Source organism: Melopsittacus undulatus, chromosome 6 (genome assembly GCF_012275295.1).
Source record: "Melopsittacus undulatus isolate bMelUnd1 chromosome 6, bMelUnd1.mat.Z, whole genome shotgun sequence".
In the NCBI taxonomy this organism is placed as follows: Eukaryota; Metazoa; Chordata; class Aves; order Psittaciformes; family Psittaculidae; genus Melopsittacus; species Melopsittacus undulatus.
The window spans coordinates 3,989,781-4,004,856 of record NC_047532.1 but is presented as its reverse complement, the minus strand read 5'-3'; the positions used below and the strand labels follow the sequence as shown (position 1 = coordinate 4,004,856).

General features: G+C 52.3%; 1 protein-coding gene across 2 annotated transcripts in view; it reads right to left on the bottom strand.

Annotated features, from left to right (window-relative positions):
- PAK3 (p21 (RAC1) activated kinase 3) overlaps positions 1-15,076 on the bottom strand; it is a 119,673-nt gene that overhangs the window by 57,401 nt on the left and 47,196 nt on the right. Inside the window, exon 1 of one of the 2 annotated variants that reach the window (XM_031045041.2) lies at positions 8,463-8,509. The exons of the other annotated variant lie outside the window; for it this stretch is intronic. The gene's annotated coding sequence lies outside the window, so the exon portion shown is untranslated. Of the gene's footprint in view, positions 1-8,462; positions 8,510-15,076 lie in introns of those variants that run through there. 2 annotated transcript variants of the gene reach the window in all.

Sequence of the window (15,076 nt, the reverse complement as noted above, 5' to 3'; positions counted from 1 at the left end):
AAAGAATGCTGATGTTACTGCCCCAGTACAGCACACTTATTTCACTGCTTGACATTCACCCCTCACTGCTGTTATCCTGCTGAACTGAAGCGTATGTTATTAAAGCCAATATTTACCAACAGATACAAAAGAATATAGTCCTTCCATGTAAAACTAGGCTTCCAACAGGAAATAAAAGGCATTTGGCAAGTCTCAGCCTGCTAAGGGCAACTGCTACAGGTCCTGTTTCCAGGACAAGAAAGCCCTCCAGTTACTCCCAGTGGTGAATGCTGAGCTTGTCTGGTAAGTTTTCCAAGCCCAGCTCTGAGTCTGAACTGGCACCAGATGCTTTAGAAACACGTGAATCCCATTTTGCACAGGAGTATGAGGAGGCCAAAATGCTTTATTTGTCAGCACGGGTACAGTCACTCAGCTAAGAGCACGACTATTCTGCTCAAGGAAACCCTGTGCTGAGCAACAGTGCCATGTGCCAGCTTACAGTGCCCTCTACGCTTGCGTGCAACAAGAGATGTATTTCTATAGCAGATGAACAGCAACAACAGCCTTCAGACGAGAGCATACGATACAAGTTGCAGCAAATCCCAACCTCTCAAGAAGCAGCCAACATCTCCCTGCTAGCTTAAAGGCTCCATACAAAGGCCAACTCGACATCAGGCTTCTACTGCAGTGTTTCCTCTCAATTAACCAAGAACAAGTGTATTAGCCATACATCAAAACTGCATTGCAGCTAGAGCTGCCAATTTCTTATGGCAAAAAGGGAGGCTGATTCATGTGCCTGTATGTGGGCCTTGGCTGGAGGTTTCCCAAAACGCTACAAGAGAAAACCTCAGTGAACCTCCCCCTCATTCCCACTCCTTTCTCCCCCCCAAATCACAGCCCAGGGGCCTGTGCTTGCAAACCCAACGTTTCCTGGGGGATTCTTGCTCCAAATCACTCCTTGTCTAAATTCAGACAAAACACACAGCAACTCCCCATACATTTGCATGTGATATATATGCACACAAGGACACTCCTCCCATCACATACATATGAAATACAAAGCAAAACATCTGAAAAGCCTTTAAATCCCAAGTCCCCAGAGAGTCCCTGCATCTTCCATTACAAATCCTGCTGTGTTAAGAACCACCACCTGTGTAATGGGGAATGGCAACCTTACAACACTCTGCTGGGGACCAGCCTGCAGTGGTGGCCTTGTCCTTTTGCTCAAAACAACCACAAACCAAGACATTTCTGCTACCCATAAGCAGATCCTTCTAAAAGCTCCTTATATCAGATACATTTAACACCTAATACATCACAAATAGCAATTCTTCATCCAACAGGCCCTCCCCTTCAGTGTATCTGTTTTGAATGAACCTCACAGCATCTGGGTGCCAGGTCTCTTCTCTCCCAAGCATTCCTGATGGAAACACCACAGGTCTGCTTCAGGAAAGAACATGTGAAGTGATGTTGTACCATAAATTGTCCTCATTAGTCACCATGAACACAAACTCTACCATTCAGGCACCCACCAGGCCAGGTTTGCAAGGTTCCCAAGCCACACCACCACCACTGATCCCCACAGCGAGGTCAGGACACAAACATTCAATCATGTTTGCTTTTAACTGATCCCTTCCATTGCTCTGCCAACACCCTTCTGACCTTGGACACTGACTTCACCCTTGTGATTCCAGTGTGTCTGACACAAGTCAACCTGGCAGCACCTCCCTGGAGCAGTCAGACCCTGCCCCAGCACATCTCTGCTCTTTTTCTGAGCCTGACTTTGAGCCATTTACTGTCAACCTTTCCATCGGTTCCACAGAAAATACACTGTTTGGCATATGTAAGAGCACAACGTTTTCCTCTCCTTGCCCCCAGTGAGACCTTCTGTGGGTTGACTTTGGGATCACGTTCACCAGATTTGCTGGGGCACATACACAGCAGTAACTCTCAATGTGTAATTTCTGTTCTGGTATTCAAGCAATTACACTCAGGATAACCATGCCAACAGATGGATTCCTCAAGCAGAGGATCACACACATTCAGCTGTACCCATGAGGCTAAGCTCTGCCATTCTGCTGGGATCAGCAGTGCAAACACCAGGGAACACAGCTCAAAAAAGGACTAAAGAATCAGGTAACTGACCTCCTGCACCATCCTTGGGTATGCAAACTTCATCCACATGCTGCTGCTCACTACGAGGAGAGACATCTTGCCACACCAAGGGTTTCCAACACTCAGATTCCTATTGCTTTTCCTGATCACATGAGGACACCTGGCATTCACCCCAAGTGTCTGGAGTGCTCTACAGATCATAGAACACCAGGCAAGTCCTGAAGAGCAAGCTGCTCAAAAGGTCCCACTGTTTGCATACGTATCATGGCTGCAGTCCCCTAATCAGATGCTTTGGAGATATTTTACTTCAGAAGCACAAAATAGTACTGGGAGTTCCAGTGTTCCCACATCACTACAGCTTTCAAAAGGGGTCCAGGACAATGTACTGCAGAAAAGAATAAGCCTCCACTCTCAGCTTATTCCTTCTGAAATGCTTAATATCATTCATTAATGCCGCTAAACAGTGGGATTCTCCATTCCCCATGTGCAAAAAGTAGCAGACAGGGAACAACAGCATGGAGAGAAGGTGTTGTGCAGGATGTGGGGAAGAAACGAAAGGAGTGTCCCCACAGATTGCCACTCTAGATACTTCCAGATATTACCCCATCTCTTTGTGGTCCATGCATCCTAAACAGTGAAGATGCTTCCTCAAAAAGACACTAAACAGGGAGCAAATTCTGGCTGCTTTAGTCTTTTTTCTTGCTAGAAATCTCACTTCTTCCCCACTTGACTTCCCAGAGCCTCTGGAATGGAGAGCTAAAAGGGACTTTATCTGTAGGAAATACCTAACCAGGATGCAGCCTGAGCTGCTATGCTCACTAAAAAGATCAAACGAGGATGCAAGCAGCCCTTTTCTGGAACAGGCAGGCATCATTTCAGTTGCTGAAATATTTATGCCCCAATAAGGAGCTGTGGTATCAATGTCTGTCCCTGATACAAACAAACCTGAGCTCAAAGCGTGACAATCTGTGTTGTGCAGAGTGGAATCACAATTAAAAGCATCTTCCAAGCCTCCATTTCTGCATGCACGTATGTGACAGCTTTCCTGGTGACACCTCAAGAGCATCCCAAATCCAAATGCACAATGTTCCACCTGTGAGGGCAGGAGACATTCAAACCAGTTTTAGCAAATGGATCTTGTGTGCCTTCCATTCCTCCCTCTCACGTTCACTGTGTACCAGCAGCCCAACGTGTCGTCCAGGGAGTGGCTGGGTACCTGATAAATACGAGCTGGCATCTGGGCACTGCAGGGTGAATGGAGATGCTCTGCAGGGAAGGGCCTGGAAAATTCCTGATCTGGAGGATTTTCTCCTTCATAACACGGAACAGAGGAGACAGCAAATGGAAAACATGAGGCCTTGCGCTCTCCTTGAGACACACACAAGTACTTTCCAGTGCCCTTCCCAAAAAGCAATTTATTCATGCAGCAAAGGGTCAGGGACTGGGGATCACACAACTGCTGCTCCTCCAACAGCTCTGCCTGCAGGAATGAGCACACTCAGGTGATGGCAAGAAAACATTCCAGCGCTGCCTTTCAGCCAGCCCTGCAGAGCATGGGGAGCTGTTGAGGTGCCAGAGCCATTTCAGGTCTTAAGGATTAGAAGGAAGATGAGAGTGGTCCCACTCTGGAACCTGTGCTGCACTGCAATGCTGAAAAGGCAGTTTGTTTCAGGCCAGGCTGGACAGGGCTTGGAGCAACCTGCTCTAGTGGAAGGTGTCCCTGCCCATGGCAGGGGCTGGAACAGAAGAAGCTTTAAGGTCCCCTTCAACCCACACCAGACAACGATTCAGTGCTTATAGGGGATCTAAGGCTGGACAAAAAGTGACACAGCACACAGTGCCTTGCAGTAAAGCCAAGCACACATGTATGCAGCAAGCTGGATCACAGCACAGCTACCCCTGGTCCATGTGTGAGGCATTGCTTTCAGAAGTAAAGGGGTCATACCAGACCCTTTATTTCTCTGAGAAGGCCCATTTCTGCTCTCAGAATTATGAAGAAACATGTGACACTTGTCCAAAGATTCCCTGAACAAGTTTTAGGATCCAAATTGCCTTAATTTGCTTCTGATGGCAATAAAGTACACATGACCAGACCAGACAGAGTATCAAACCTTCACTTTGCTGTTTCTCATCTTGGTAAGCCTTACATAGTGCTGTACTGGAGTGTCCTACATGCACTACACAGAGAGCCCCAGAACCTGCACTGTCACATGCAAGCAGTGCAAACTATTCAAACTGTAAGTGACAGCAGAGACTCCAGAGCACAGAAATGCTTTGCTCTGGATCAGTCAGGAGCCAGTTGCATGTGTCAATATGGTACCAGATAAGCAATTGACAATAAAAACTAACAGTGAGAAATGAGCCCACTGAATAGTAACACCACCCTTGAATACTTTACACACAGTCATGACAATAAGACATTAGAGCAAGACAAATCAACATCTGCTCACGCTAAGCAACAGTCATGGCAGAGCTTTCTCAGCTGAGCAGGACATGCCCTGTTCCAAGAGGGACACAATTTCCAAGTCTGACTCTGGAAGGGAAGATATGAGACCAGACACGAGGTACCCAGAGGTGCACCAAGCCCAGTGCCCTGAGCACCAGACTTGCAGGTAGGGCTGGTGGCACATGCTGATGAGAAGATCCTCCCACACCAGGAGCACCTGTAGGCCTGCCTGTCCCCACCTGGGGCTTCCTGGGGTCAAGAGCCCCAGAAGCTGGGGACATGAGACTGCATCAACATGATCAGAGGCTTCCTGGATGACAGTCAGTGGCACTGACTACGTGGATGCCATGGGGCTTGCCCAGAGCAAGGGGTACCCTCCTGCCATGTCCCACGCTGCCTGATTGAAGAGACCAGGGCCACCTTGCAGCCAATCTCTTGTCTCAGGAGACCCATCTGGACAACTCATCAACGAGGCACCCCCAGAGCCAACCTTCACCTGTGCAATTCAACCTGCCACATGACAAGTCCGTCTGCTATCCCCAGCAGAGCACACCCCACACTGGCCATCAGCTGCACACAAGCCATACCTGATGTGGTCACCCGGAAGAGATCTCCAGAACTGAGCACTGAGACAAGCTACCAGCAAACCACAGAATTACTGCCAAGAGCAGGAGATACCCCCAGCAACAGCAGCTCTGAGACAGGCCACTCACATCAGCACCTCTCTCTACCTGTGCTGACTGAGGCCCAACTGATCACCACTCAGCTTGATGCCATCCTTCACTGTCAGCCAAACCAAATATAGAAGAAACAGATGACATATATGGTCAACCATTTGTGTCTGAAAGGTAAAAGCAAAACAGAGCTGCAGGGGGGAATGTTACCTAAACACAAAACAGCACTGGCAGGTAGAAAGGTTTATTTCTGCATGTGAAAGTTAACTCATGTTTCCCCCTCCCTACCCTCTCACTCCATTCCCTGCCCATGGACTTCCTGGAACAAAAAGCTTCAAGCACCTTTTGCAGGAGCCAAGGCAGGCAATGACAGAGGAAGATGTAGCACAGCAAGGAACAGAAATCAGCACTCAAACCGGGTAGGTACAGACAGCAGCGCTCATGTCCCAAAGTCACAGGGAGTCCAACCAGAGCAGAAGCAGATGCCAAATCTGGCAACACCTCCACTGTGAACAGTTCTGTGCAGGCATGGCTCAAATGAAGGAGTTGAAGGCAGATCTGAAAGGCCTCCAGCTTCCAGGCTGGTTTTGATCCCAGAACACTGGCAGCTCCAGGAACACTTGGATCCACAGTCATTAAAGTATTAAAAATGGAGCAAGCTCCTCGGCAGAGGGAACGGGAACCACAAACCTGCTCTCCTCTAGGAGCACACACTGCCAGGCCAGGAGATGGCTAACACTGGAGCTGGGTTTGCTATGGTGAGCAGTATCTTGCAGAGCTGCATTTGTCTCACCTATGCCCGTAACCGTATGCACAAAAGCTGCAAAGAAATATGGGGCATGGAGGAAGATGATGTCTTTTATCAAGTTTTGTTTTCGCAGACCTTGCGAGCTAGCCCAGGACAAACAGGATAATCTGGACTCCAGCTTCCATGCACTTCTGAATACTGAGTTTTGCTCAGATCCTGACAGAGGATTTGCCCAGTGAATGGCCTACTTGGAGAGGTGAAGTCCTCTCCACCTCAACAGCAGAACGCTCCCCAACTTCTGTGGGACACCCCTACGGTCTCATTGGGCTTGGTGGCTCAGAGAGCACAAAGCCCCCATCAGACATCCCCCACAAGAAGCTGGCATGCTCGTGCTACAGCCCTGAGGTGAAGGAGGCCAGAGCACAGGACCTGGGACAACCAAAGCAGCTCACCCTGCGCATTGCCTCCTGTGGCACTGCTGCCACAGCTGCCTCCCGAACTGTTGCTGCTGTGAGCGGTGGCCTATGAGGCTGGAAACTTAATCCTGTAACAGGAGCTCAGGGCTCGCAGGACCTACTGAGAATCACTTTGAGTTATCCAGAGTCACTCAGTGAAGAACTACCTCCGTGCAGGTCTCAGATCAGAGCACAAACTCCTCTGCAGCCCCTCACATGTGAATCCAGCAACACCCCAAACCCATCCCCTGCACTGTGCCTGCCACCGGCTCCTCTGCCCAGTCCCATGCTCAAGGAAGGCAGCTCCAACCAGCACAGACACTGTCCCTCACCAGCCCTGTGCTCACCACAGAAAACCCGGAGGCTCAGGGCAATCCTTCATGCACGTAACATGTCACAGCATCCTTCACTCCCTGGCCTTGAGCAACCCACCAGTCCTGGACTAAAATCACTTATTCCCGATTCCTGGTTTACTTTTCCAGCTCACACCACCGGGTAACCGGTGACTGAACACCTGTCCTGGAAGCACGAGGATCCTCTGCAGCCACATGCACCACTTCCATAGGAGTTGGAGCAAAGATGCTTGAATATCCCCAGTGCCTCTTCTACACGATGCTGCTCCCTGCACCAGCCCCTGCTTCGGGGACACCAAACTCTCCTCCAGCACACCCATCCGAGGCTCCGTTCTCATCCCCATTCCCCTCCGCGCTCCCCCTTCCTGCCCCCATCCCCAGCAGCCGCTTCCCCCTCAGGGTGCCTCGCAGTGGGACTGCCTGACAGCCACCGGGAAGGTGGATTCACACGAGAGGAGGAGCCAGGGAGAAGATCTCATCTCAGCATCCCCTCCGGCAGCGGCATTTCCTTCTGTCTCCCCCTCCGACAGGCAGGTGGGAGCCTGGGCCCTGCAGTCCCCCCCGTTCCCTGCTCACTCTGGGGGGGTTCACGCCAGCCCAGGTCGCTCGGCAGAGCCCATCGGGATCTCTGCCTCCTGCTCCGTGCGCTCAACGCCATCAGGGGCCGTGCACAGAGGGAAACAAAAAGCGGGATCCCCTCGTCCGCAATCTCCACACGGCATCAAATTCGGGGGGGGGGCGGGATACGGCACCAGGGACAGAAGGGGAACGAAGCCTTCAGGGGCATCTGCCCAACTCTCCACACAGATAACCTGGCTCTTCACTGCCAACCCTGTGCCCACCCGGGCAACTGAAGCTGAAATCCAACCCCTCGATCCCGTTCGGAGCTTCCAAGTCCAGGAACAGCCCTGATCTTCCCAGCTCAGGCCCGCAGTCTCTTTCAGATGTTGCTCGCTTTGAAGCCTCGGCTTTCGCTGTCTGAATCCCCTCAACCTTCTCCATTAAACACACCGCTGTATTCCAAACGGGATTCATTTCTGGTACCGGGGAGAACTGGATCTGAAAGTGGTCTGGGTGAACAGAACGGGGGCATTCCCGGCTGGAGCCAGGCACCGGCCGAAGCAGCTCTGGGACCGGCTGCTGTGCGAGCCTGGGACAAAGGGACACCCGGCAAGGCACCGGCTTCAGCGAGGCACCGGCACCGCCGTGCCTGTACCGGGGGAGACCACCCTTCCCGATGGATTTCAGCCAGAACTTAGCAGCCGTTTCTAACGGGCTCGATGGGCCGCGCGTTGCCAATAAAGAGCGTTAGAAAAGGGGAAGGCAGAGTTATTTATAGCCCGATCCCCCGCCCGCCGCAGCCGCGCCGCCGGCTGCATTGTCCAAGGTGGGAGCGCACGCACCACGGCAGCGCCGATGCCGGCGCCGACACAACTCCGGAGCCGGCCGCGGCTCGGCGGCCACGCCGGGGACCACCCCCCGCCGCCGGTGTCGGTCCGCAGACGGCACCGGTAACACAGGTGTCACCACCGGCAGCAACGCGGCCGCACACCCCCCCTCACCCCACTCCTCCTCCTTCTCCCCACCGCGGCGCAGCGCCGGGAGGAGCCGCGGCCCCGCACGCACGGCCCCGGGCGAGGCTCTCCAGGCCGCTCCCGTTCACGCTCCCGTTCACGCTCCCGTTCCCGTTACCGTTCCCCGCCGTTCCCGCTGTCATGCTGCACGCCCCGGCCGCCGCCGCCGCCGCCGAGGGCCCCCCCCGGCCGCAGCCCATCTGCCGCGCTCCCGTCCGTCCTTCCCCCCCCCCCCGCCGCCGCCGCCGCGCGCGCGGCCGCGCCCCACAACCCGTGTCGTCACCCGCCGCCCGCCCCGACCATTGGCTGCGGCCGCGCGGCTGCGACGGCCCCTCGACGTGCGAGGCGGGCGGGCGCGAGGGGGTGAATCTTGTGGTTCAAGGGCCGCTGCGTGGGGAAGGAGCGGCGCGGGGGGGTGGGGGGGTCCCCTCCGGCCGGTACCGCGGCGGGCGCCGAGAACCGGCACCGTGCGGCCCGGTCCTCGTCCTCCCTGAAACACCGGGGTCCCCGCAAATACCGTTCGCCATGTGACAGCCTGTGGGAGGCTGTTGTCATGGTCCAGACGTGGGGACACCCACCAGGAGCATGGTGTGAGCAACCGCTCCAGCCACAGAGATCCCCAAATGCACCAATGAAAAACCTCCTTCCATCCAGAATCACTCTCCTGGGCAGTGTGTGGTCCTGCTCCTGCTTCCCCCAGACCCATAAGTTCATCTCCATGGAAGGTCTCAAAGGTACAAACATCCACTGTTTTGATGAGGATGGCCTCAGTTTACAATGTTTATGGGGAAAAAACTAATCCCCAGACAAACATGGCCACTGTTACAACCCCCCAGGCCCATGCCCACTGGCTGCGGGAAGGGCTGTGCTGTTCCATCCCAACAGGGGCACCGCTTTGACCCTTTTGCTCCGTTTGCTAAGGGAGAAGCACAAGGCCCTGTTTATCAATGCATTATGCAGCAGCCATGGGCAAGGAATGACGACTGCCTTCTGCTGCCTGCTATTGCCCCAGGTAAGAGGCAGGTCACATCACCCAAGAGGAGATAACAAACCATCCCAGCCCCACCACACAGTATGTGATCTCTGGCCAGGCATGGTCATGCTGTCGCCTTACACAACATCAAAGGACACGTTCTCCAGGAGCAAACACTGACTGAGTCACGCAGCCAACACTGCCATGACAAGCACCCCTATTGAATCACTGCTGTCCCTTCCTGCTGAGGCCTCACCAAGGCTTACTTCCCCAGCAGAAGTCAAACCTATCCCTTAGCTCTCTGCAGTGGTCACAGCCAAGCCATGGAACAAGCTGCCAGTGCTGCTCCCACCCCTGTAGTGAAATACCCCTGTGAAGAGATGGCTCTTGGGATCCTCCAAGGTCAGCAGTGACCCTGCGAGGCCTCAGCAATGGAAGAGGCTCTTTCCACCCTCTGCTGCAAGTCACATCCCCCGCAGTGACAGCACAGTGTGCACTCATGGGGGCTCAGGACAAGGGTTGGGGTGAGCCCTGCAGAGGACACCTCAACACCGAGACAGCAGTTTGCAGAGGGCTTATACTTTGTCCCAACTTTTGCCCCTTCAAAGGCTGTGTGAGGATTTAGGGTAACAGTGATAAAGGGAATGCTGCTGCTGATGCTGTCAGGGGTCCCTGAAGGGCCATACCCTGCAAAGTGCTGTTTAAGAACAGCCCACGGAGTCAGAAAGGACTGAGCAGGTGGTGGACATGCCTCCTCCAGGGTAGAAATCATCCCCAAATGCTTTGGACACAGGGCAGAAGGTTGTGGATCAGCTCCTACACAGTGTGAAGCATGAGCTTGCTTACAGGCTTCCGAGGGATGGAGGCAGCCCAAGGAGAAGACACAGCCAAAGCACTGTCAGGCAATTACAGATGTTAGGACTGAACCTGTGGGTGAATCACTTCCATTCATTTTACAAAATCCAACTAAAACACAGTTTTAACACTAACTATTAGCAGCACTGTTCTCATGAGCACTGTAACAAAACCAGCAGGCTCACTGAGACACCAACCCAGGGGGCCTCAGCTTCCCCCTGAAGTTGCCAAAGACCATGAAAGAGCAGACACTTGACTCCATGACTGCACGCAGTGAAAAAGCAGGATCAGACCCATTCTGTCAGCCTGGCCCAAAGTGACAACTGTCTCAGGAGCAGAGGAAACCTTGCAAACATTGTGCACAGTGAAGGTCTTGTGGACATCACAGAGTTTTTACAAGTCTGTGTCTTAGAGGTTGGCCTTTGGAGTCCTCACAGCCCCTTGAACCGGTGCTGTTTCAGCCACTCTCTGCTGGGAGAGGAAAACAGCCCCCAGCCCCAGGCATAGGGCTCGGCAGTGCAAGGCTGGACTGGCCCCACAGGTCTGACACCCACGATGGGCTGGGCTGGACCAGGTGAGCAGAGTGCCATTGAGCCTGGTCCAGCCCAGGCATGGGCACCAGAAAGCAGGCCAGTCCCTGCTCGATGGGAGTCCTGTGTGACTGTCACATGGGTGTCAAAACTAGCTGGAAATGCTCAGACTGCATGCCCATGAGGCCCAGCCTCCAGACCCACAGGGCCTGCCCTGCCCCAGCCACATCTCCAAGCAAGGGTCTCATCTTGCAAACATAACCTCAGAAGCTGCCCTAATTTGAGCCCCAACGCCCCAGGCTTTAGGTGTCTGAGAAACAGGAGGAGGGATCTGGCTGGACCAGGCCTATTCCCAGCCCCAACAGCTCCTTTCTTCTGTGCTACAAAAGGCAGGACTGGCTGTGTCAGGACCATCCATGCTGCAGTGTCTCTATGCTGGGCTGTGCACAACCTCCTCAGCCCCTCTGTGGGCACTCCCTGCCAAAAGCGATTCAGAGACAACTCCTCCTGAAGATGCAGCCCATGGCAATACAAGGCCATGCAACACAGAGAAAGAGAATGGGATATTAGCTCTGAGTAACAAATAGGATTCTCATAGCCTTTGTTCCTCCAAAAGATGCCCAAGGACTTCAGAAGCCACAAGCCACATAACCTCAACTGTCAGATCCAAGCAGACAGACCCTCCCAAACTGCAGTGCTGCAGACCCACACTGCCTGAGAGGACCAGCACCCTTCCCTGTGGCAGAGGGTGTGCAAGAAACGTCTCAGCAGAGGAGACAAAGCACCAGCATCTTCAGAAGCCAAATGTACTCTTAGCTGAGGGATCAGGAAGTTACCAAAGTAAAGTCTTTCTTGAGCAAATGGAGGAATCCCATCAAAAGCTGCCTGATCCTGCTTCCATAGGGAATGTGGGCAGGAGGGCAGGAGGGCAGGAATTCAGGAAAGCTCTGCAGCCACACGTAGAATCACGGAATCATACAAGATGCCTCAGTCAGTACTATGTAGGATGTAACCTTAATGGGGTACACAGCTCCAGAGGTAGCTCAGCTACACCCCAGTATCTGCAACAAACCCCTCCTGCTTCAGCAGGGCAGGAGGGGGGACACATTCTCCATCTGCAACAGAACTGGTTCTGCTGCATTTATCACACCTTGCTGGCAAACAACACAATCTGAGGAACACAGCATGACAGGCAGCTGAGTGTCAGTAGGTTTTCATGGGAAAGGAGGAAAAGGATCCCATTAATCTCCCATAGTTAGCGGTAGCTGCCAGAGAGCTCATCCTGTAACCAAAATGAACTCTGAACACCTAACTCCCACCCCATTAACAAAACCCCAATAAGCAGCAACCCATTCTGGCTCCTCACAGCTGTGGGTATTATACTACCCCACAGCTTTCTGCCAGTGCCAGACCACAAAGGCACAAGCACTTGGCCACCACGGCTCCTGCTCCTGACCAAGGCTGCATCAAGTGTGGGCTATAGGCACCTCCTCTGCCAGTCCTGCTGAGCTGCAGCAGCACTGGAGCCCTTCAGAGTGGTACCATAGCAGGACCAGCTCAGCCGCACTGGGGCTGATGTGGGGCGCGCATGGAAGGAACATGGAGGGATGCTGGAAGCTAACAGTTAAATTTGGGGGCCCATGATGTCATGGTTCCCCTGGGCCCCGCGGATTGGCTGTGGGTGAGCATCTGCGGGGAGCTGGGGTTGCTTATTTGCCTGAGGTTCAGACCTTTCCCAGCGGCTCTGAATCAGGCTGGTTGTCGTGACAACGTATATAGTGGCAGCTCCTGATAACCACGTAATGAGGTTGTCACAAAAAGGAGCCCCTCCATCAGAGAGGTTTAGGGATCATTAATGTTTCCGAGGGAGCGTGAGAGCAGGAGAGGTAAGGGGACCATCTGGCGATGCTGGAGCACGTCAACAGCCTCCCTTGGAAAGGAGCTTCATTAGACAGGAACCACCTACCGACACGTAGCGATGGGAACCAGGCAGGCTGCCTGCCAGCAGTGAGGGGGTCCCAACTGCGCAGCTGTGGGATCTGCTGTATGCTGAGATCCAGGCAAAGACGGAGCAAAGAGGACACACGAGTGCTGCTTGGGAACAACTGGAGTCCCTGAGGGGTGAAGGTGCCTCTTGGGCACAGGGCACTGACACAGCCTGGGACAAGTGACACTTGGAGGCTGACACACTGTGCTACTAGTTTCACTTGCTCCCATTTAGGGAGTAAGTCACTGAGAGACTCTGTGCCTTAGTGCACCCCATCTGCAGGTAACTTGTGTGAGTGTTCCGAATCCCTTCCCACCACCATGCCATGGACAATGGGAAGTCCACATACTGCAAACCTTGTACAGGGCAGGGTAGGGACTGGCACCAAATGCAGCTCATTCCAAGAGAATTCATGGGTGACTGCGTTATCTTGAGGATCCTCACAGCTCAGGTGCAAGCGCAGGACAGAGCTGTGCCCTTGGCACTACTGAGCCTGGGGGATCATGCAAAGAACCAAACACAGTGTTATCCCCTGGGATCTACCCAGGGAACATTCTGTCCTTCACCTTGCCCTTGTAAAACATGGGTTTCACCATGTTCTCAGAAAACCCTCAAAGTATCTCCCATTACCTGCAGTAATAGTGGTTTGTGGTGCTGCAGTCTGAAACCTTCACGGATGGTGATAACCCCACAGCTTGGAGAAACCTGTTGCCAAGCTACTGACCCCTGAGTCCCTGGAGATGAATGCCCACATTCACGTTAGGAACACACTTTTGGATAAAACTTTCCTCCAATATGATGAAGTCTGAATCTTTCCTAGGATGAGACAGAATTCACCTCCATCCATAACTCTTCATGAATGTTACAGCAATAACTGACAGAATGTTGCTTTTACATCATCTTCATCTGCTTTAAGAATACCTACTATAAACACTTGCTTTTGTCAGTAGAAGTAGAATAAAATCTTCATATTAACAGCAGCTGTACTTTAGTTTATATTTTTACCTCATATCATCATTTTCCCACTCAAAATTAATGCCTCAACTGTGGCTTTGAGATGCAATAAGAATATTACCACATGCCATTTAAATAGCAATCAGCTACTGAAGACTGCATTTAATAGATACATTTCTTAATATACCACTGCTACACCTCATTAAAATGTTGAATCTTCACAACTGTTGCAAACAATCAAGTGGGATTTAATCCACCTCCAGGAACTAGTAAAACTGAATGTAATGCTCTCTTACTGCAGGGCTGTGTGTGCTATAAAATCCAAAGCTAACACAGAGATATAGTTGATTACATATAGCAGAAATACTCTCAGATTAACACAAGGCACTGGCTTCACAAATCCTGCCTCTCTCTGAAAGGGAGAGGAATGTCTGCAAGGAAACCCTCATCCTGGAATAGGGTTTCGCAAGAGGGAAACTATACAAGCCAATACTGATTAAACCAGTGCTCTGAAACACCACGCGAGCTGACATGATGCTTCCCAAGGACAGGCCATACAGCCCAGCACCACTGCTCCTTCACAACAGCTTCCAGTCCTTCCTCATGCTACTGCAGACCCGGGGGACTGTGGCCAAGCTGCCACAGCCCAGCACAAACACTAGGTTTACTGACACGTGCGCATGCACAACCACGTCTCTGCAGAGGTGAGATTGTTCTCATTTAGGAACACACGGATGTAAGTATGCTGCTGTAAGCTTCAAGGGCAAAATCTGACAGTAAAACCACTACAACAAGATGGGCACATGCAGCAAATTTATCTGCTCCTTGAAAAATAGCTGTCATTCAACACTGATTCTTCATTGGAACAGCCACGCATCACTGCGCTTCACTTTTCAACCTATAAAACGCCTAGAGCTGGGTGAGACATGTAAAAACTATTCTCCAAGCTATTTATATTTGTTTTCCTCTGAAAACCATTTGCCAACGTACTAGGATTTTTACACAAGTTGTTCTCCATTATCTCCCTCAACTCCATGTGCAGAGGAGTGATACAGGTTCCTGTGCCTGTTGCGAGACATCACAAGAGGCTCAAGAGGTGAAGTGTCACCATTTTACAGGCTACGTCCACTGCTGTGGCAGTGTCTGGATCTGGGGTTTTAATTTACATTCACCTCGATGTAATCAGCAGGACTCATTACTGTGGCCCTTAGGAGGAGTGAGTGTGAAGCAGCCCTGTGGCACATCCCTCTGCTTGTGACACCTGAGCTCAGCCCTGTGCTGAGAACACACGTGCCACAGGGAGACCTGGCGAGCTCCCACCTCAGTGCATGTATCTGAAAGGGGTAAAGCATTGGGGGTACCTGAAATTTGGTGTATTCACAGGTGCTGAATACAGAGGCCAGTATATAATCTGTGATTGTCCAGAGCATTTC